The sequence below is a fragment of the Schistocerca gregaria genome, chromosome 9, assembly GCF_023897955.1.
Source record: "Schistocerca gregaria isolate iqSchGreg1 chromosome 9, iqSchGreg1.2, whole genome shotgun sequence".
In the NCBI taxonomy this organism is placed as follows: domain Eukaryota; kingdom Metazoa; phylum Arthropoda; class Insecta; order Orthoptera; family Acrididae; genus Schistocerca; species Schistocerca gregaria.
In genome coordinates this window covers 25,801,199-25,822,577 of record NC_064928.1, presented here as the reverse complement: position 1 = coordinate 25,822,577, position 21,379 = coordinate 25,801,199, and the positions used below count along the sequence as shown (strand labels likewise).

At 43.4% G+C, this 21,379-nt stretch overlaps 1 protein-coding gene across 1 annotated transcript in view; it reads right to left on the bottom strand.

Annotated features, from left to right (window-relative positions):
* Positions 1 to 21,379, bottom strand: part of LOC126292032 (nascent polypeptide-associated complex subunit alpha, muscle-specific form-like) — a 397,943-nt gene that overhangs the window by 234,029 nt on the left and 142,535 nt on the right. The window lies entirely within an intron of this gene.

Below are 21,379 nucleotides of genomic sequence, written 5' to 3'. Positions count from 1 at the left end.
CATCCTGCTTACGTTCGATGAATAGGATTCTTGGGCCCCCTCCCAATTCTTATTCACCATTTCCTGTCCCACAGGTCGTTCAGAGTTAAGGATGGCACCATTCTCAGCTCTCTTCAGGCCCAGGAGAATGCATTCCATAGGGCTCCATGTTACATGTCCTCCTTTTTCTCATTGATATTAATGGACCTGTGGCTTCTGACAGACCATTAGTCACCACTGCTCTGTGTGTGGATGATTTATGTATTTGAGATACCTCCCACTAAGTGGCCTCTGCTCAACAACTCCAGGCTGCCATCGGGTGCATTTCCACATACTTGTGCACACTTTTCAGTTCTCTCCCCTTACGTCTAGGGTGGCGTATTTCTGTCGCCATACTACTTTCCAGAGCTCTACCTGAACACCAGACACCTGACTGTGGCCCCTCAGTTCTGTTTCTTGGGTCTTCCTCTTGGGAGGAAGCTAACTTAGTTGTCCCATACCCATTTCTTAAGGTTGGCTGTTTTCACAAACTCAATGTCCTTTGCTTCCTTGAGCCCTTATGGATCAGCTGCCTCTCCCACGCTGCTCCTCTTGGGCCTGGTTCATCATCACGGTATCCATTTAGCGACTGGTGCCATTTGGATTAGCCCTATCTACAGTCTTCTGGTTCAGTGGTCCAAGCTCCTGGTATCCTATGCCATCACTATGAGCTCTTCCCCTGTTGATCTCTCTTAATCTATTCTTTTTGCGGCCCTTGACCACTGCCTGCCCACTGCAGACACTTGTGTTTTTTTTTTTTTTTTTTTTTTTTTTTTTTTTTTTTTTTTTTTTCGTCATCAATCTACTGACTGGTTTGATGCGGCCTGCCACGAATTCCTTTCCTGTGCTAACCTCTTCATCTCAGAGTACCACTTGCAACCAACGTCCTCAATTATTTGCTTGACGTATTCCAATCTCTGTCTTCCTCTACAGTTTTTGCCCTCTACAGCTCCCTCTAGTACCATCGAAGTCATTCCCTCATGTCTTAGCAGATGTCCTATCATCCTGTCCCTTCTCCTTATCAGTGTTTTCCACATATTCCTTTCCTCTCCGATTCTGCGTAGAACCTCCTCATTCCTTACCTTATCAGTCCATCTAATTTTCAACATTCGTCTATAGCACCACATCTCAAATGCTTCGATTCTCTTCTGTTCCGGTTTTACCACAGTCCATGTTTCACTACCATACTCCAGACGTACATCCTCAGAAATTTCTTCCTCAAATTAAGGCCGGTATTTGATATTAGTAGACTTCTCTTGGCCAGAAATGCCTTTTTTGCCATAGCGAGTCTGCTTTTGATGTCCTCCTTGCTCCGTCCGTCATTGGTTATTTTACTGCCTAGGGAGCAGAATTCCTTAACTTCATTGACTTCGTGACCATCAATCCTGATGTTAAGTTTCTCACTGTTCTCATTTCTCCTACTTCTCATTACATTCGTCTTTTTCCGATTTACTCTTAAACCGTACTGTGTACTCATTAGACTGTTCATTCCGTTCAGCAGATCATTTAATTCTTCTTCACTTTCACTCAGGATAGCAATGTCATCAGCGAATCGTATCATTGATATCCTTTCACCTTGTATTTTAATTCCACTCCTGAACCTTTCCTTTATTTCCATCATTCCTTCCTCGATGTACAGATTGAAGAGTAGGCGCGAAAGGCTACAGCGTTGTCTTACTCACTTCTTAATACGAGCACTTCGTTCTTGATCGTCCACTCTTATTATTCCCTCTTGGTTGTTGTACATATTGTATATGACCCGTCTCTCCCTATAGCTTACCCCTACTTTTTTTGAGAATCTTGAACAGCTTGCACCATTTTATATTGTCGAACGCTTTTTCCAGGTCGACAAATCCTATGAACGTGTCTTGATTTTTCTTTAGCCTTGCTTCCATTATTAGCCGTAACGTCAGAATTGACTCTCTCGTGCCTTTACTTTTCCTAAAGCCAAACTGATCGTCACCTAGCGCATTCTCAATTTTCTTTTCCATTCTGTATATTATTCTTGTAAGCAGCTTCGATGCATGAGCTGTTAAGCTGATTGTGCGATAATTCTCGCACTAGTCAGCTCTTGCCGTCTTCGGAATTGTGTGGATGATGCTTTTCCGAAAGTCAGGTGGTATGTCACCAGACTCATATATTCTACACACCAACGTGAATAGTCGTTTTGTTGCCACTTCCCCTAATGATTTTAGAAATTCTGATGGAATGTTATCTATCCCTTCTGCCTTATTTGACCGTAAGTCCTCCAAAGCTCTTTTAAATTCCGATTCTAATACTGGATCCCCTATCTCTTCTAAATCGACTGCTGTTTCTTCTTCTATCACATCAGACAAATCTTCACCCTCATAGAGGCTTTCAATGTATTCTTTCCACCTATCTGCTCTCTATTCTGCATTCAATAGTGGAATTCCCGTTGCAGTCTTAATGTTACCACCGTTGCTTTTAATGTCACCAAAGGTTGTTTTGACTTTCCTGTATGCTGAGTCTGTCCTTCCTACAACCATATCTTTTTCGATGTCTTCACATTTTTCCTGCAGCCGTTTCGTCTTAGCTTCCCTGCACTTCCAGTTTATTTCATTCCTCAGCGACTTGTATTTCTGTATTCCTGATTTTCCTGGAACATGTTTGTACTTCCTCCTTTCATCAATCAACTGAAATATTTCTTTTGTTACCCATGGTTTCTTCGCAGCTACCTTCTTTGTACCTATGTTTTCCTTCCCAACTTCTGTGATGGCCCTTTTTATAGACATCCATTCCTCTTCAACTGTGTGGCCGAGCGGTTCTAGGAGCTACAATCTGGAACCGAGCGACCACTACGGTCGCAGCTTCGAATCCTGCCTCGGGCATGGATATGTGTGATGTCCTTAGGTTAATTAGGCTTAAGCAGTTCTAAGTTCTAGGGGACTGATGACCTTAGAACTTAAGTCCCATAGTGCGCAGAGCCATTTGAACCATTTTTTTTAAATGTAAACATTTCTAACAATGGTACAATTCAGTCGTTGCTCCCAATATGCATAAAGAATTTTTAATTTTAATGGTTTTCAGAACATGCTTACTCATGATCAGCTGGACATAAACAAGGATAACCGACGTCATTAATTTTGTTCTTTGAAAAACATAATAAGCACAAAAACTTCCATTGACAGTAGCACAGTGAAAAAGTGGGTATCTGTGTTGATTCAGACAGAGGTCAAAGGTGTTAAGGCCCCGTACATAAACAATATTATTGAATTTCTTTTCATTATACTGGCATCTGACGCTGAAACAGAAAGAATTTTTCTTTGATAAACTGTACATGGTTTGATGATAGGAACCGTTGTGAAGTAGATTTAATGAAAGCTTAATCACAAACAAGTATTAATTTCGGTTACCCATGTGAAGCGTTTGATAAATTTGTAGAGAATGATAGCAAATTTCAGGATGCCAAAAATGTGACCAAATGTAGTTTTAAGTAAAAAAAATTGTAAACCTTCGGTTTGTAATTGTTATTAACAACTTGTTTGGTTGGTTGATAAAATAAACTGTTTTAATATTTAATAAAAACTGCATAGGGCTATTATTTTGTCGGCCAAACTCTCCCTTATTTTGATAAAAAATGTTGGTAACTCTAGGGCGGGAGGAAGGGATATACGAAATAACAGATAGGGAAAGTAGGAGTGAATGATGAAGCAGACTATGTAAACAATTAAATTCTGAGGAAACTAAAGCAGATACACAGTGAAATGTTGTTGTTGTTGTTGTCTTCAGTCCTGAGACTGGTTTGATGCAGCTCTCCATGCTACTCTATCCTGTGCAAGCTGCTTCATCTCCCAGTACCTAATGCAACCTACATCCTTCTGAATCTGCTTAGTGTACTCATCTCTCGGTCTCCCTCTACGATTTTTACCCTCCACACTGCCCTCCAATGCTAAATTTGTGATCCCTTGATGCCTCAAAACATGTCCTACCAACCGATCCCTTCTTCTAGTCAAGTTGTGCCACAAACTTCTCTTCTCCCCAATCCTATTCAATACCTCCTCATTAGTTACGTGATCTATCCACCTTATCTTCAGTATTCTTCTGTAGCACCACATTTCGAAAGCTTCTATTCTCTTCTTGTCCAAACTAGTTATCGTCCATGTTTCACTTCCATACATGGCTACACTCCAAACAAATACTTTCAGAAACGACTTCCTGATACATAAATCTATATTCGATGTTAACAAATTTCTCTTCTTCAGAAACGCTTTCCTTGCCATTGCCAGTCTACATTTTATATCCTCTCTACTTCGACCATCATCAGTTATTTTACTTCCTAAATAGCAAAACTCCTTTACTACTTTAAGTGTCTCATTTCCTAATCTAATTCCCTCAGCATCACCCGATTTAATTTGACTACATTCCATTATCCTCGTTTTGCTTTCGTTAATGTTCATCTTATATCCTCCTTTCAAGACACTGTCCATTCCGTTCAACTGCTCTTCCAAGTACTTTGCCGTCTCTGACAGAATTACAATGTCATCGGCGAACCTCAAAGTTTTTACTTCGTCTCCATGAATTTTAATACCTACTCCAAATTTTTCTTTTGTTTCCTTTATTGCTTGCTCAATATACAGATTGAATAACATCGGGGAGAGGCTACAACCCTGTCTCACTCCTTTCCCAACCACTGCTTCCCTTTCATGCCCCTCGACTCTTATTACTGCCATCTGGTTTCTGTACAAATTGTAAATAGCCTTTCGCTCCCTGTATTTTACCCCTGCCACCTTTAGAATTTGAAAAAGAGTATTCCAGTCAACATTGTCAAAAGCTTTCTCTAAGTCTACAAATGCTAGAAACGTAGGTTTGCCTTTTCTTAATCTTTCTTCTAAGATAAGTCGTAAGGTCAGTATTGCCTCACGTGTTCCAACATTTCGACGGAATCCAAACTGATCCTCCCCGAGGTCTGCATCTACCAGTTTTTCCATTCGTCTGTAAAGAATTCGCGTTAGTATTTTGCAGCCGTGGCTTATTAAACTGATAGTTCGGTAATTTTCACATCTGTCAGCACCTGCTTTCTTTGGGATTGGTATTATTATATTCTTCTTGAAGTCTGAGGGTATTTCGCCTGTCTCATACATCTTGCTCACCAGCTGGTAGAGTTTTGTCATGGCTGGCTCTCCCAAGGCCGTCAGTAGTTCTAATGGAATGTTGTCTACTCCGGGGGCCTTGTTTCGACTCAGGTCTTTCAGTGCTCTGTCAAACTCTTCACGCAGTATCGTATCTCCCATTTCGTCTTCATCTACATCCTCTTCTATTTCCATAATATTGTCCTCAAGTACATCGCCCTTGTATAAACCTTCTATATACTCCTTCCACCTTTCTGCCTTCCCTTCTTTGCTTAGAACTGGGCTGCCATCTGAGCTCTTGATATTCATACACGTGGTTCTCTTCTCTCCAAAGGTCTCTTTAATTTTCCTGTAGGCAGTATCTATCTTACCCCTAGTGAGATAAGCTTCTACATCCTTACATTTGTCCTCTAGTCATCCCTGTTTAGCCATTTTGCACTTCCTGTAGATCTCATTTTTGAGACGTTTGTATTCCTTTTTGCCTGCTTCTTTTACTGCATTTTTATATTTTCTCCTTTCATCAATTAAATTCAATATTTCTTCTGTTACCCATGGATTTCTAGCAGCCCTCGTCTTTGTACCTACTTTATCCTCTGCTGCCTTCACTACTACATCCCTCAGAGCTACCCATTCTTCTTCTACTGTATTTCTTTCCCCTATTCCTGTCAATTGTTCCCTTATGCTCTCTCTGAAACTCTGTACAACCTCTGGTTCTTTCAGTTTATCCAGGTCCCATCTCCTTAATTTCCCACATTTTTGCAGTTTCTTCAGTTTTAATCTACAGGTCATAACCAATAGATTGTGGTCAGAGTCCACATCTGCCCCTGGAAATGTCTTACAACTTAAAACCTGGTTCCTAAATCTCTGTTTTACCATTATATAATCTATCTGATACCTTTTAGTATCTCCAGGGTTCTTCCACGTATACAACCTTCTTTCATGATTCTTAAACCAAGTGTTAGCTATGATTAAGTTGTGCTCTGTGCAAAATTCTACTAGGCGGCTTCCTCTTTCATTTCTTAGCCCCAATCCATATTCACCTACTATGTTTTCTTCTCTCCCTTTTCCTACACTCGAATTCCAGTCACCCATTACTATTAAATTTTCGTCTCCCTTCACTATCTGAATAATTTCTTTTATTTCATCGTACATTTCTTCAATTTCTTCTTCATCTGCAGAGCTAGTTGGGATATAAACTTGTACTACTGTAGTAGGTGTGGGCTTCGTATCTATCTTGGCCACAATAATGCGTTCACTATGCTGTTTGTAGTAGCTTACCCGCATTCCTATTTTCCTATTCATTATTAAACCTACTCCTGCATTACCCCTATTTGATTTTGTGTTTATAACCCTGTAGTCACCTGACCAGAAGTCTTGTTCCTCCTGCCACCGAACTTCACTAATTCCCACTATATCTAACGTTAACCTATCCATTTCCCTTTTTAAATTTTCTAGTCTACCTGCCCGATTAAGGGATCTGACGTTCCACGCTCCGATCCGTAGAACGCCAGTTTTCTTTCTCCTGATAACTACATCCTCCTGAGTAGTTCCCGCCCGGAGATCCGAATGGGGGACTATTTTACCTCCGGAATATTTTACCCAAGAGGATGCCATCATCATTTAATCATACAGTAAAGCTGCATGTCCTCGGGAAAAATTACGGCTGTAGTTTCCCCTTGCTTTCAGCCGTTCGCAGTACCAGCACAGCAAGGCCGTTTTGGTTAATGTTGCAAGGCCAGATCAGTCAATCATCCAGACTGTTGCCCCTGCAACTACTGAAAAGGCTGCTGCCCCTCTTCAGGAACCACACGTTTGTCTGGCCTCTCAACAGATACCCCTCCGTTGTGGTTGCACCTACGGTACGGCCATCTGTATCGCTGAGGCACGCAAGCCTCCCCACCAACGGCAAGGTCCATGGTTCATGGGGGGAGTGAAATGTTAGAATAGTCAATAAAAACAAAAATGTGTAAAACCGATCTGAGCATGCGTAAAACCGATCTGAGCAGTACGTACATAATGTAAAAGAACAAGATGTATATAGGTAACGCCATGTAGCACTCTGTATGAAAATCACTGGCTATGCTGTGTGCAGTCTGTGGCTGGTTCGCATTGTTGTTTGCTATTTTTCAGAAACAGTACATTTGTAAGAATGGATGTCATGAACTGCTATATATATTATGACTATTAAGGTAAATACATTGTTTGTTCTCTATTAAAATCTTTCATTTGCTAATTATGCCTATCAGTAGCTAGTGCATTCCATAGTTTGAATCTTTTATTTAGCTGGCAGTAGTGGCGCTCGCTGTATTGCAGTAGCTCGAGTAACGAAGATTTTTGGTGAGGTAAGTGATTTGCGAAAAGTATAGGTTAATGTTAGTCAGGGCCATTCTTTTGTAGGGATTTTTGAAAGTCAGATTACGTTGCGCTAAAAAAAATATTGTGTGTCAGTTTAAGCACAGTCATGTATAATTTTTCTAAGGGGACGTTTCATAAAGATACTTAAAATGGATGTAAGCAGATTTAAATACGATGAAAAAGGGTGGAGGGGTGGGGGAGGGGAAGAGGGGCACAAATGGCATGTATTAAATCTGAAATATAAAAAAAAAAAGAGAGGCAGTAACTACGCACGACAAAGTACGTTATATGAAATTACAAAACTAAAAGTAGACTTCATTTAATGGAAACAGAATCTTGATGAAAACAAACATCACGGGAGCGGTAAATTTGGCTACGCGGCCAGAAGTAGCGGCTTGAAGCCTTGGAGGAAAAGGCTACTTGAAAACATTTCCGTTTTTTTCGCTAAGTGTTTGAAAATTTCAAGTGCCCCCCGTAAATCTAATCTCCACCGTTTTACCTCTTTGTGAAGAATTATGGTATCCTCTAAATTCCTCGCAGAATGATCAGCAATAAGTAATTGTTCTGCGAGGAATTTAGAGGGCGCCGATGCTGGGCATCGCATAAAAGACGTGCCGAGCAGTATTTGCTTGGGTTGACTCCCGCTACACATTGCAAAATTCAAACTGTAAATCTTACAGTTATCCAGAAAGTAAGTTCCGATCAGTCGCCAAATGGAAACCACAGTGAAAATCGGAAACATCTTATTTGCAAGAGTTAGCCACACTTTCGAGGTACTTCTCTACACAGTCGCCGCTCCGACTAAGACATTTGTCAGAGCGTTATACCAAATTTCCAATACCATCGTCATACAAGGCAGCCGCCTGTGCTTTCCGGTAATTCTCTACGCTGGTCTATAGCGCGTAGCCTGCGCCCAAGTGTTGTTTTCGTATCCATCGTTTCATGTGAACAGAGATGACACTCAGGACGAGCTAATTAAGGCTGTGTTGTGGGTGATCCAACGCTTCCCATCGAAAAGGCTGCAGGAGCGTCTTCACTGCCCCTGCCATGAAGAAGGAAGTGCGTGGCAGCTGCATTCATTAAGGCGAAGCCTCTCAGCGGGCCCTCCTACTTGGCGGGATACATCGTTGTTGTTGTAGGCACCATTAGTCGCTCACAGTGCGCTCACAATTGAAAAGAGCGTCTTGATGCGATCGACGGTCATACTAGAGACACTGTCCAACACATCTGTGCAAAGCTTCATCGGGTTTTCACTGTGGTGCCCATTTAGGAACCGATCGGAACTTACTTTCTGAACAACCCTCGTACCTGCCGAAACTTTGTAGAAATGCGCCTTGCGGCTCTTAGGAGGATCGAAAGTAGCAGAATGGGCTGCAGAGTTTTACTGGTGTGTGCAAAGAAATAAGAGTGGTACTCACGTTTGGAAGCTGGAAGGTGACATGGCGGCAGCTAGGACACGCCTGGGCAGCGCTGGAACAAAGAACACGTTCTTAGGACTCCGCTAGAGCTGGGAAGACATCAGGAAATTCTGTCAACGCAACGTCCTTATCTCAAACTTCAAGGTGTAACTTCGAAACGAGATACGGAAGTTACCGATACAAGGATTAACGACCAACATGACCCTATTGTCGCATGTTTTTCACGTACAGTCGTTGATTGAATTCGAGGGACCCCACAATTCAAGGTTATGCTGAACTGCACAGCTGTACCGTCTCTTACGTAGCATAGCTTGTAAGGAGGCAAAGTACTATCAACACATTGTCTGCAGGTGTGAAGTCAAAAAAGTATTCAAGCATTGCCAGACAGATTAGATAACGTGAAAGACTATATTGCTGCTGATTAATTTGTCTCTTACATAGTTCAGCCAGAACGACATTATCACCACAGGCCTAACATAGATAGGCGATAGCAGCATCACCTGGCGTGACACATACACGGTGCATGTACTGTCAGTGAGTGTGCTGTCCGTGTGTAGAGTGGGAGAGGGCACGGTCTGTGGAGAGTGTCTTCAACACGTGGCGAAACCAAGGTCAAACTACATCCAGACGTCGTGGGGTTGGGCAGCCACTTCTCATTACAGAAGTCGGGCGTGGTGGGCTGGGAAGACTGATAGAACTGGACGGGTGGCGCCCTGTGGCAGAACTAACAGCAGACTGTGCAGCGTACAAGTGGATCTAAAAGCACAGTGCTCCCGACACTCCTAAATATGAGCCTCTGCAGCCGATAACCCACGCATCTGCCAATGTTAAAATCGCGACATCGGCAACTGGGACTGAAATGGGCACTTGACCATCGGCACTGGATGGTGGTGCAGTGGCAGAGCGTTGCACGGTCTCATCAAACTCAATACCTTCTTCATCGTGCTGATGAGCTGGTGCGAATCCCTTGTTTTCCAGCAGAACAGCTCCCTGACACCTTTACTGCTGGACAGAGACAAGCTGGCGGCGGCTCCGTTATGCTCTGGGGAACATTCACGTGGGCACTCATGGGTCCAGAAGAGATCGTGAAAGGCACCTTGATGGCCAAGGAGTATCGTACACTGGTTGCAGACCACGTACGCTCCTCGACGATGATCATGTTTCCCGACAGCAGTGGCATTTTTCAACAAGATAAAGCGCCGTGTCAGAAGGCCAGGAGTGTGATATAGTGGCTTGACAAACACAGTGGCGAGTTCCAATTGATGTGCTGGCCCCAACTCGCCAGATTTGAACCAGATTGAACATATCTGGGATGCGATTAACGTGCCCTCATAGCTCACAGCCCTACTCCCCGGAATTTGCTGGCATTAGGTGACTTGTTTGTGCAGATGTGGTGTCAACTACCTCCAGCGACCTGCGAATGCCTCACTGCTTCCGTGCCACGATGTGTAGCAGCTGTTAACCGTGACAAAAGTGGTGACATCAGCTATTGGGTAGGGGCTCTGGCTGATGAGGTTACATAGGTGGTCATAATCTTCCGGGTGATCAGTCTTATCTTGAACAGATACATGTGGTTAGGGCGTGGCCCTCTTACTCGGCTTAGGGAAACGCTAGATGTGGAAGGATATGAATACGATTTACAGCATTGACTACTCTGTACAGTAGAGAAATAGTTCAGAGGCGACGATTGTTGGTATCAGCTCATGAATACACTGTGTCGTAAAGCAACATCTGCAAGGCAATGGTTTGTGGACAGTAACATTCCTGAAATGGACTAACCTGCCTGGAGTCCCGACCTCAACCGTTGGAGGCAAGTCAGGACGTCTACTTCGCTCCAGACTCCAGACTTTTCTGGACTCGGCTCTTGAGTTGAATTGGGCCGCCTTTCCTCCACAGAGATTCCGTCGCTTCATTGAAAGTGTCCCCAGCAGAGCTCAGTCATCAAGGCGAAGAGGGTACACATTCCATATTAATGCTCACTAACACGTGTCTGGATACTTGTGTACTTTTGGCCAGTGTAAACTCATTCTTCCTTTGCTCAATAGGTGAAAGATACAGGACGGAAAATCGCTACACCTGGTGTAAGGCACCCTCCGCCATTAACTGTAAACTGGCTTAAGAGCGTAGATGGAGAAGTAGAGCAGGATTCGAACCTGCGACAGTAGCAGCAGCGCGGTTCCGGACTGAAGCGCCTACAACCGATCGGCCACAGCGGCCGGCGGTCAGGCATTCAGTTACAGCATCACCACGCCCCTCAATACTTACGAGTAACTCTCGGTAGAACTCTGACATTCAAAACCCACCGCAAGAACATGAAATTCTTCACCTGATCCGCAAACTAGCGGGGACACAGTGGGGCCCACATCCACAAACTATTCGCTCTTCTGTGCTTTTCTCCTGCCGAATATGCGTCCCCAGTCTGGTATTGGTCACCTCATGACTGGCAAGTAGACACTGCTCTCAACGAAACCTGCAGGGGGATCAGAGGTTGCTTACGACCTACCCCAACTAATAAGCTGTAGTACCTGGCTGGAACAGCGCCACCATGCACAGTGGCTGCCGACAAGGAGAGACTGAAAGTGGAACAGGACAGTGCCCATCCACTGCACGGACATCATCCACCGCAGCAACGGCTGAGCTCGTGAAAGAGTTTCCTGATAGCATCCGAGAAGCTCACTGTTTCACCAGAGCTGGCAAGGTTGGAGTTACAGAAGAAGTCAACGCCTCCCCTGCACGGATGTGTGCCAGAACCTGAAGACTAACCATCTGGACACAATGAAACCTGGTTGGTGCGAAAATCTTTAAACATATTACGACCAGGAGTTGCACGATCCAGAGTCAACTTGAGGAGATGAGGCTTCTTAACAGAGGACACGTCCTGTGATTGGACAAGGACAAACCACAAGCCAAAATCCTCAGTGCCCTTTGCTCCCCAAATCCTGCACCAAGAATGTTCTCCTGCAAGCCAACCCACGCGCTTTGGAGGTTGCAAAGTACTGGCCACATGTAATATAAATACAATTTGTATCTACACTATGTGATCAAAAGTATCTGGACACCCCCAAAAAATAAGTTCTTCATATTAGATGCATTGTGCTGCCACCTACTGCCAGGCACTCCATATAAGCGACCTAAGTAGTCATTAGACATCATGAGAGAGCAGTATGGGGCGCTTCGAACATGGTCACGTGATTGGGTGTCACTTGGGTCATTCGTCTGTACGCGACTTCTCCACACTCTTAAAACAACCCTAGGACCACTATTTCCTATATGATAGTGAAGTGGAAACGTGAAGGGACACGTATACAAAGCCCGAACTCGTGTTTTGACTGACAGAGACCGCCGACAGTTGAAGAGGGTCGTAATGTGTAATAGGCAAATATCTATTCACAACATCACGTAGGAATCCCAAACTGCATCAGAATTCATTGCAAGTACTATGACAGCTAGACGGGAGGTAAGAAAACTTGGATTTCATGGTCGGGCGGCTGCTCATAAGCCACACATCACGCCGGTAAATGCAGAACGACGCCTCGCTAGGTGTAAGGAGCGTAAACATTCGACGAATGAAGAGTGGAAAAACGTCGTGTGGAGGGACGAACCATGGTACACAATGTGGCGATCCGATGGCGGCGTGTGGGTATGGCGAATAATGGCTCAAATGGCTCTGAGCACTACGGGACTCAACTGCTGTGGCCATCAGTCCCCTAGAACTTAGAACTACTTAAACCTAACTAACCTAAGGACACACACATCCATGCCCGAGGCAGGACTCGAACCTGCGACCGTAGCAGTCGCACGGTTCCGGACTGCGCGCCTAGAACCGCGAGACCGCCGCGGCCGGCTATGGCGAATACCCGGTGAACGTCAACTGACAGCGTGTGTAGTGCCAAAAATAAAATTCGGAGGCAGTGGTGTTATAGTGTGGTTGTGTTTTTCGGGGAGGGGGCTTTCACACCTTGTTTTTTTGTGTGGCACTATCACAGCACAGACCTACATTGATGTTTTAAGCACCTTCTTGCTCCCCACCGTTGAAGAGCAATTCGGGGATGGTGATTGCATGTTTCAACACGATCGAGCACCTGTTCATGATGTACGGCCTGTGTAGGAGTGGTTACACGAAAATAACATCCCTGTAATGGACTGGCCTGCACAGAGTCCTGACCTGAATCCTATAGGACCCCTTTGGGATGTTTTGGAACGCTGACTTTGTGCCAGGCCTCACCAACCAATATCGATACCTCTCCTCAGTGCAGCACTCCATGAAGAATGGGCTGCCATTCCCCAAGAAACCTTCCAGCACCTGACTGAACGTATGCCTGCGAGAGTGAAAGCTGTCATCAAGGTTGAGGGTAGGCCAACACCGTACTGAACTCTAGCATTACCGATGGAGGGCGCCACGAACATGTAAGTCATTTTCAGCCAGTTGTCGGGATCCCGAGTTTGATTTTCGGCGGAGTCAGGGATTTTCAGCTGCCCCGAAATGAGTGGGTGGTGTTGTATCGTCTTCAGCATCATCATTCATCCCCATTACGGTCGGAGGAAGGCAACGGCAAACCACCTGCAGTAGGACCTTGCCTAGTACGGCGGTGAGAGTCTCCGGCATCTTTCCCCTACGCTCTGTGAAGAAGCATGAGACTTCATTTCATTTCCATTTTCTGTTTTACACTTCACGTAAATCCTGAGAGAACATGCACCTTTGCTTAAAAATTTGAAACCACGTGGAATCGAACCTAGGCCCTCTATGCAGCGAGCAAGCAAACTAAAACAGAATCACGCTGCTTGTCGGAAAAAAATCTACCTTATTTTAGTATATTAAACCTAGTCGGAAAACTCCAAAGGCGATTTTCTTAGGAATTTTTGAGAGCAGAATCTAACTGCTTTGGAAGAGGTATATTTGATTTTTGAACTTGTACCCTTGAGAGATAAACAGGTACCCTTTTTAGAGAGAAACAGGCGATGTGGTCACATGTAGAGGCACAATTTAATTCAGTTCCTGGTAAGTTTGATTCATAAATTGGTAAGCTTTCTGGATTCATGTTAGGTACACGATATGGTATACAATTCCTTCAATCTCTCTCAGTATATCAAAACGCGCCGCCCTTTTAAAACCATTCACTTGTAAAACCCTGGTCATCTGGAGAAAACCAGGAATGAGCTACAGTCAATTTTACCATAGTCAACTCCTTCGTTTAATTTGATTGAGATCTGTTGCGACCAGACGAAACTACTTTTGTTCAGCCCTAAACGTGGGTTCTGTTATTTCTCTAGGAGGAGGCTTATCAAAGAAGAACACATGAAATATTAGTTCATTTTACTATCTAAATGAATAAAAGATTCATTTAACTTTCACACAGTTTTTATCAGAGGATTGCTTCATAATTTATGACTGTAATAGACTATGAAAATGTCACTTGATAAACTTATTAATAAAATGTTCTCTTGAGGTACAACTGCCTCGAGATGACTGGGTATTTGTGGTGTCCCCATCATTTCATCCTCATTCATGAAAGTGGCGATATTTGCCTGAGCAACGGTTGGGAATTTGTACTGGCGTTGATAATCGCGCAGTTGAGCGCCCCACAAACCAAACATCATCATCACCATCATCTTGAGGTACAAAATACAACATTTAGAACAGTACGTGTTCATCAGAAACTTCAAGCAGTCATTGGTCGTATACAGTGAGGTGCTACAAGTCCTGGGATAGTGATGTGCATGTATACAGACAGCGGTAGTATCGCGTACGCAAGGCATAAAAGGACAGTGCATTGGCGAGTTGCCCTTTGTACTCAGGTGTATCAGGCTTCTGAAGTGATTATGGCGCAACGACGGGAATTAACAGACTTTTATGCGGAATCATAGTAGTAGCTATACGCATGGGACACCCTTTTTTGAGAAATCGTTAGGGAGCTCAATAGTCTGAGCTCCATTGCGTCAAGTGTGTGCAGAGAATTCCAAGTTTCAGGCATTACCTCTTCACACTAACACACAGTTGCCTATCGCCTTCACTTAACGGCATTCGGGAGGACGACGGTTCAATCCCGTCTCCGGCCATCCTGATTTAGGTTTTCCGTGATTTCCCTAAATCGTTTCAGGCAAATGCCGGGATGGTTTCTTTGAAAGGGCACGGCCGATTTCCTTCCCAATCCTTCCCTAACCCGAGCTTGCGCTCCGTCTCTAATGACCTCGTTGTCGACGGGACGTTAAACACTAACCACCACCACTTCACGTAACGACCGAGAGCAGCAGCTTTTCTGTAGAGTTGTCAATGCTAATAGAAAAGCAACACTGCATGAAATAACCAGACAAATCAATCTTGGGCGTATGACGAGCGTATCTGTTGGGTCAGTGCAGCGAAATTCGGCGTCAATGGGCTATGACAACAGACAACCGATGCGAATGTCTCTGTTAACAGCAGGACAGGACATCGCTCACAGTTGGCTCGTGACCCAGGCGATTGGCAAACAGGGGCCCGGTCAGATGAGTCTCTATAACTGTTAGTAAAATCTGATGGTAGGGTTCGAGTTTGGTGCAGACCCCACAAAGCCATCGATCCAAATTGTCAGCAAGGCACGTTGCAAGCTAGTGGTGGTTCCATGATGGACTCAGCTTTGTTTTTACGCCGACCGTTGTGACCGAGCGGCTCTAGGAGCTTCAGTCTGGGACCTCACGACCGCTACGGTCGCAGGTTCGAATCCTGCCTCGGGCATGGATGTGTGTGATGTCCATAGGTTAGGTTAGGTTTAAGTAGTTCTAAGTCCACGGGTTTCGGATAGATTATATAATGGTAAGACAGAGATTTAGGAACCAGATTTAAAATTGTAAGACATTTCCAGGGGCAGATGTGGACTCTGACCACAATCTATTGGTTATGACCTGTAGATTAAATCTGAAGAAACTGCAAAAAGGTGGGAATTTAAGGAGATGGGACCTGGATAAACTGACTAAACCAGAGGTTGTACAAAGTTTCAGGGAGAGCATAAGGGAACAACTGACAGGAATGGGGGAAAGAAATGCAGTAGAAGCTTTAAGGAATGAAATAGTGAAGGCAGCAGCGGATCAAGTAGGTAAAAAGACGAGGGCTAGTAGAAATCCTTGGGTAACAGAAGAGATACTGAATTAATTGATAAAAGGAGAAAATACAAAAATGCAGTAAGTAAAGCAGGCAGAAAGGAATAAAAACGTCTTAAAAATGAGATCGACAGGAAGTGCAAAATGGCTAAGCAGGGATAGCTAGAGGACAAATGTAGGGGTGACATAGATACTGCCTACAGGAAAATTAAAGAGACCTTTGGAGAAAAGAGAGCCAATTGTATTAATATCTAGAGCTCAGATGGAAACCCAGTTCTAAGCAAAGAAGAGAAAGCAGAAAGGTGGAAGGAGTATATATAGGGTCTATACAAGAGCGATGTTCTTGAGGGCAATATTATGGAAATGGAAGAGGATGTAGATGAAGATGAAATGGGAGATACGATACTGCGTGAAGAGTTTGACAGAGCACTGAAAGACCTGAGTCGCAACAAAGCTCAGGGAGTAGACAACATTCCATTAGAACTACTGACAGCCTTAGGAGACCCAGTACTGACAACACTCTACCATCTCGTGAGCAAGATGTATGACACAGGTGAAATTCCCTCAGATTTGAAGAAGCATATAATAATTCCATTCCCAAAGCAAGTAGGTGTTGACAGATGTAAAAATACAGAAGTATCAGTTTAATAAGTCTCAGCTGCAAAATACTAATGTGAATTCTTTAGAGACGAATGGAGAAAGTGGCGGATGCCGACCTCGGCGAAGATCTGTTTGGATTCCGCAGAAATGTTGGAACACGTGACGCAATACTGACCCTACGATTTATCTTAGAAAATAGATTAAGGAAAGGCAAGCCTACATTTCTAGCATTTGCAGACTTAGAGAAAGCTTTTGACAATGTCGACTGGAATACTCTCTTTCTAATTCTAAAGGTGGCAGGGGTAGAATACAGGGAGCGAAAGGCTATCTACAATTTGTACAGAAACCAGATGGCAATTATAAGTGTCGAGGGGCATGAAAGGGAAGCAGTGCTTGGGAAGGGAGTGAGACAGAGTTGTAGCCTCTCCCTGATGTTATTCAGTCTGTATATTGAGCAAGCAGTAAAGGAAACAAAAGAAAAGTTCGGTGTAGGTATTAAAATGAGAAGAAATAAAATCTTTGAGTTTTGCGGATGACGTTGTAATTCTGTCAGAGACAGCAAAAGACTTGGAAGAGCAGTTGAACGGAATGGACAGTGTCTTGAAGGGAGGATATAAGATGAACATCGACAAAAGCAAAGCGAGGATAATGGAATGTAGTCGAATTAAGTCGGGTGATGCTGAGGGAATTAGATTAGGAAATGAGACACTTAAAGTAATAAAGGAGTTTTGCTATTTAGGGAGTAGTAGTTAACATCGAGTATGGATTTAAGTGTCAGGAAGTCGATTCTGAAAGTATTTGTATGGAATGTAGCCATGTATGGAAGTGAAACATGGACGATAAAAAGTTTGGACAAGAAGAGAATAGAAGCTTTCGAAATGTGGTGCTACAGAAGAATGCTGAAGATTACATGGGTAGATCGCATAACTAATGAGGAGGTATTGAATAGAATTGGGGAGGAGTTTGTGGCACAACTTGACAAGAAGAAGGGACCGGTTGGTAGGACATGTTCTGAGGCATCAATGAATCACCAATTTAGCATTAGAAGGCAGCGTGGAGGGTAAAAATCGTAGATGTAGGCTGCAGTAGGTACTGGGAGATGAAGAAACTTGCACAGGATAGAGTAGCATGGAGAGCTGCATCAAACCAGTCTCAGGACTGAAGACCACAACAACAACTACTACGAAATATGAAGTGGGTGATGGTTTGATACGAAAAGGTTTTTTCCGGCAATAAGAGGTGGAAATTGGCAAACCTCTTGTCGACCCCTGTTCACGAGTCTGGATATTTTGACATTGGCCTCTCAATATATATATTCTTTACTGTCGTTCCTTGCTAACGATACCAGCTTATTCCCAAGAATTTTCAGCTTTCACTCAGTTGATACTCGGCAGAAATGCAATCTACCTTTGTGTAGCAGTTCCTTAATCTCGTGCAGAAAGGTGTGCATTATGTTGCTGCATCCATCTTATTGAATAAGCTAGCACTACAATTCAATAATCGTAGCAGTAATCGACGCGCTCTCAAATGGTTCAAATGGCTCTGAGCACTATGGGACTTAACATCTATGGTCATCAGTGCCCTAGAACTTAGAACTACTTAAACCTAAATAACCTAAGGACATCACACAACACCCAGCCATCACGAGGCAGAGAAAATTCCTGACCCCGCCGGGAATCGAACCCGAGAACCCGGGCGCGGGAAGCGAGAACGCTACCGCACGAGCACGAGCTGCGGACGAAGCGCTCTCATGTTGGAACTGAAGAGTTTCCTCATGGGTCACTCCTTCTGCTCCGTCCAGCAATTACTTGCAAAATTAAGCTGATTCTTGTTGTTGTGTTGATTGCTTTTACTTAAACTTATGGCTTGACTTTTTTCTGGTTCAGAGACATTTTATTTTTATCTGTTATTATAAGTTGTTAATTTCATGTACTGACACATTCCATGACCTTGGAACTTTGCTCCTCAATTTGGTGCTACGGAACTTGACGTGTGAATAAATAAATAAAAGAAAACAAGAGACTAATAGATGAGAATTTAAATACCTTATTTTTATAAAACAAAATTTGCATATTTTGTATTATTGTATAGGCGGCAGGTGTGGCCGAGAGGTTCTAGGGGCTTCAGTCTGGAACCGCGCGACAGCTACGGTCGTAGGTTCGAATCCCGCCTCGGTCATGGATGTATGCGATGTCCTTAGGTTAGTTAGGTTTAAGTAGTCCTAGGGGACTGATGACCTCAGATGTTAAGTCCCATAGTGCTCAGAGCCATTTCAACCATGTTATTGTATTTTAAGCAATAAAAATACTTAGAAAGCTACTTTTCATTTGAAATACTTGCCCAGAACGATGTATAGTTAATCGACACGTTGATGGATTTTAAAGTTATTATCGATAATATCGGATGTGACAACTGTTGATGTTTAAGTAACACTAAGCTACAAAACGATATAGATCGTTGCAGAAAGTCCATTACATCACTGGGAAGCTCTCTTGGTCAGTGTGAGGGCGCTGGGAGTCCTCGCCAATGTCTGTAGCGTCGATTGGCTGAGTCGACTGTGGTGGGGCCGCGCAGTTTCTGGACACTGTCAAAAGATCGATACACTAGAATCTTGCGCTGAACGGGGTCGTACGGTGATTCCAACGCCGTTAACTTTTATTTTCTCCATACTGCATGATAGGTCGTGGTTGTGAATGTCAATGTTAAAAAATATTACTTTTGAATACATTATGGGAAAAGCAATGATCAATGTCTTACAAATATTTACTATTAGAACAGTCTTGATCACGATTTATTTATCAAGGTGACCGGTTTGGACCACTACTGTTGCAACGACATCACTTGGTCGCTCGTCTCGACGCCGACACAGACGAGTGATTTTCCAAGCAACTTCGACAAGTACAATATTACGAACGCCACCGTGTTGGGAAGCCTGCTATGGAAATTGAACTGATTTGTTTAGCAGCAATGGCAGCTGGGTGTGCATCCCCACGAATACTTCCGACAAACATGTTGCTGCTCAATAATACGTCGTCTGACGTGACAGTCTTCGCCATTCCACTTTCGCAGCAACTTCGTTAGAAAGAAGCCTGCTGCCATATCGTTGCACTGGCGTTTGTCGTCACCATGGCAACCACTAGTTCACCTCTCGACTTTACAACAACTTCAGTGGAAAGAAGCCTGCTGCCTCATCTTTGCAACGGCGTCCAACTTCACCATGGCAACCAGTGGTTCCAAATGGTTCACTAACAGACCTTGAAAGGGCAACCCAGGTACTGCTAAACCGAAGTTCATTTTTGCTACATATTTAAATATTTTTAACGCTTCTTGATTTACAATAGCTGTTTAATAAGCTAAGTTTAGTGTATATTTATTTTTAATTCTTGACAATGTTCTTTTAAACAAGAAATTTTTAATTGTAATTCGACTTATAACTCATTGCTTAGTAATGACACCATGCAGTCAGAAGTGAGCGGAGCCTACATTATATATAGTAAGACGTGCACTGGTTTCTCCAGTAGTGATTCTGCAACAGAAAGAGGTTCCTACTCAATGGTAATTCATCGTTTTATATCTTTATAACTTTATGTATTTTCTTTAATGTATCTAGCCCTCTAATCAAAACTTAGTATACAACTTGTAAGTCTGAAGATGACCACAGTAGTGGTCGAAACCGGTCAACCTGATAGATAAATCGTGATCAAGACTGTTTTAACAGAAAAGTTAAAAACTATATCGCCTCCACCACTTGTTTATACTGTAAAACACTAAGAATGAAGCGTTTCGGAAGTCAAGCTTCCATCATCAGAATAATAAAAAGTAAAAGAACCTGTTAAAACTCGCTAAAATTGAACATGCACCAGGCACAATAAGATGTATGATAAAATTAAACTACATTTTTAGCAACTGGCAGGATACCATCATTTCATGAGGTTCTTGGAACATGTATATGTTATCTGTTAGTATAGACATCTGTGTGACTTCCTTGTTTATTTGCGCGTGAGCTCACTCGCGTTTCAGTGTCGTGTTTTCTACGTGGTGTGTGGTATCAACGAAGACACACGGTCGGTTTACGACGATAGAGGAGAGAGGCATGTGGTTAGATGATGAACACCATAGGCGATACCTACATCCACATCTACATGACTACTCTGCAATTCACATTTAAGTGCTTGGCAGAGGGTTCATCGAACCACAATCATACTATCTCTCGACCATTCCACTCCCGAACAGCGCGCGGGAAAAACGAACACCTAAACCTTTCTGTTCGAGCTCTGATTTCTCTTATTTTATTTTGATGATCATTCCTACCTATAGTTTCTCATTAGGAAGAGAAAGTTGGTGCCTGAAATTTCGTAAATAGATCTCGCCGAGACGAAAATCGTCTTTGCTTTAATGACTTCCATCCCAACTCGCGTATTGTATCTGCCACACTCTCTCCCCTATTACGTGATGATACAAAACGAGCTGCCCTTTTTTGCACCCTTTCGATGTCCTCCGTCAATTCCACCTGGTAAGGATCCCACACCGCGCAGCAATGTTCTAACAGAGGACGAACGAGTGTAGTGTAAGCTGTCTCTTTAGGGGACTTGTTGCATCTTCTAAGTGTCCTGCCAATGAAACGCAACCTTTGCCTCGCCTTCCCCACAATATTATCTATGTGGTCTTTGCAACTGAAGTTGTTCGTAAATTTAACACCCAGGTACTCAGTTGAATTGACAACCTGGAGAATTGTACTATTTATCGAGTAATCGAATTCCAACGGATTTCTTTCGGAACTCGTGTGGCTCACCTCACACTTTTCGTTATTTAGCGTCAACTGCC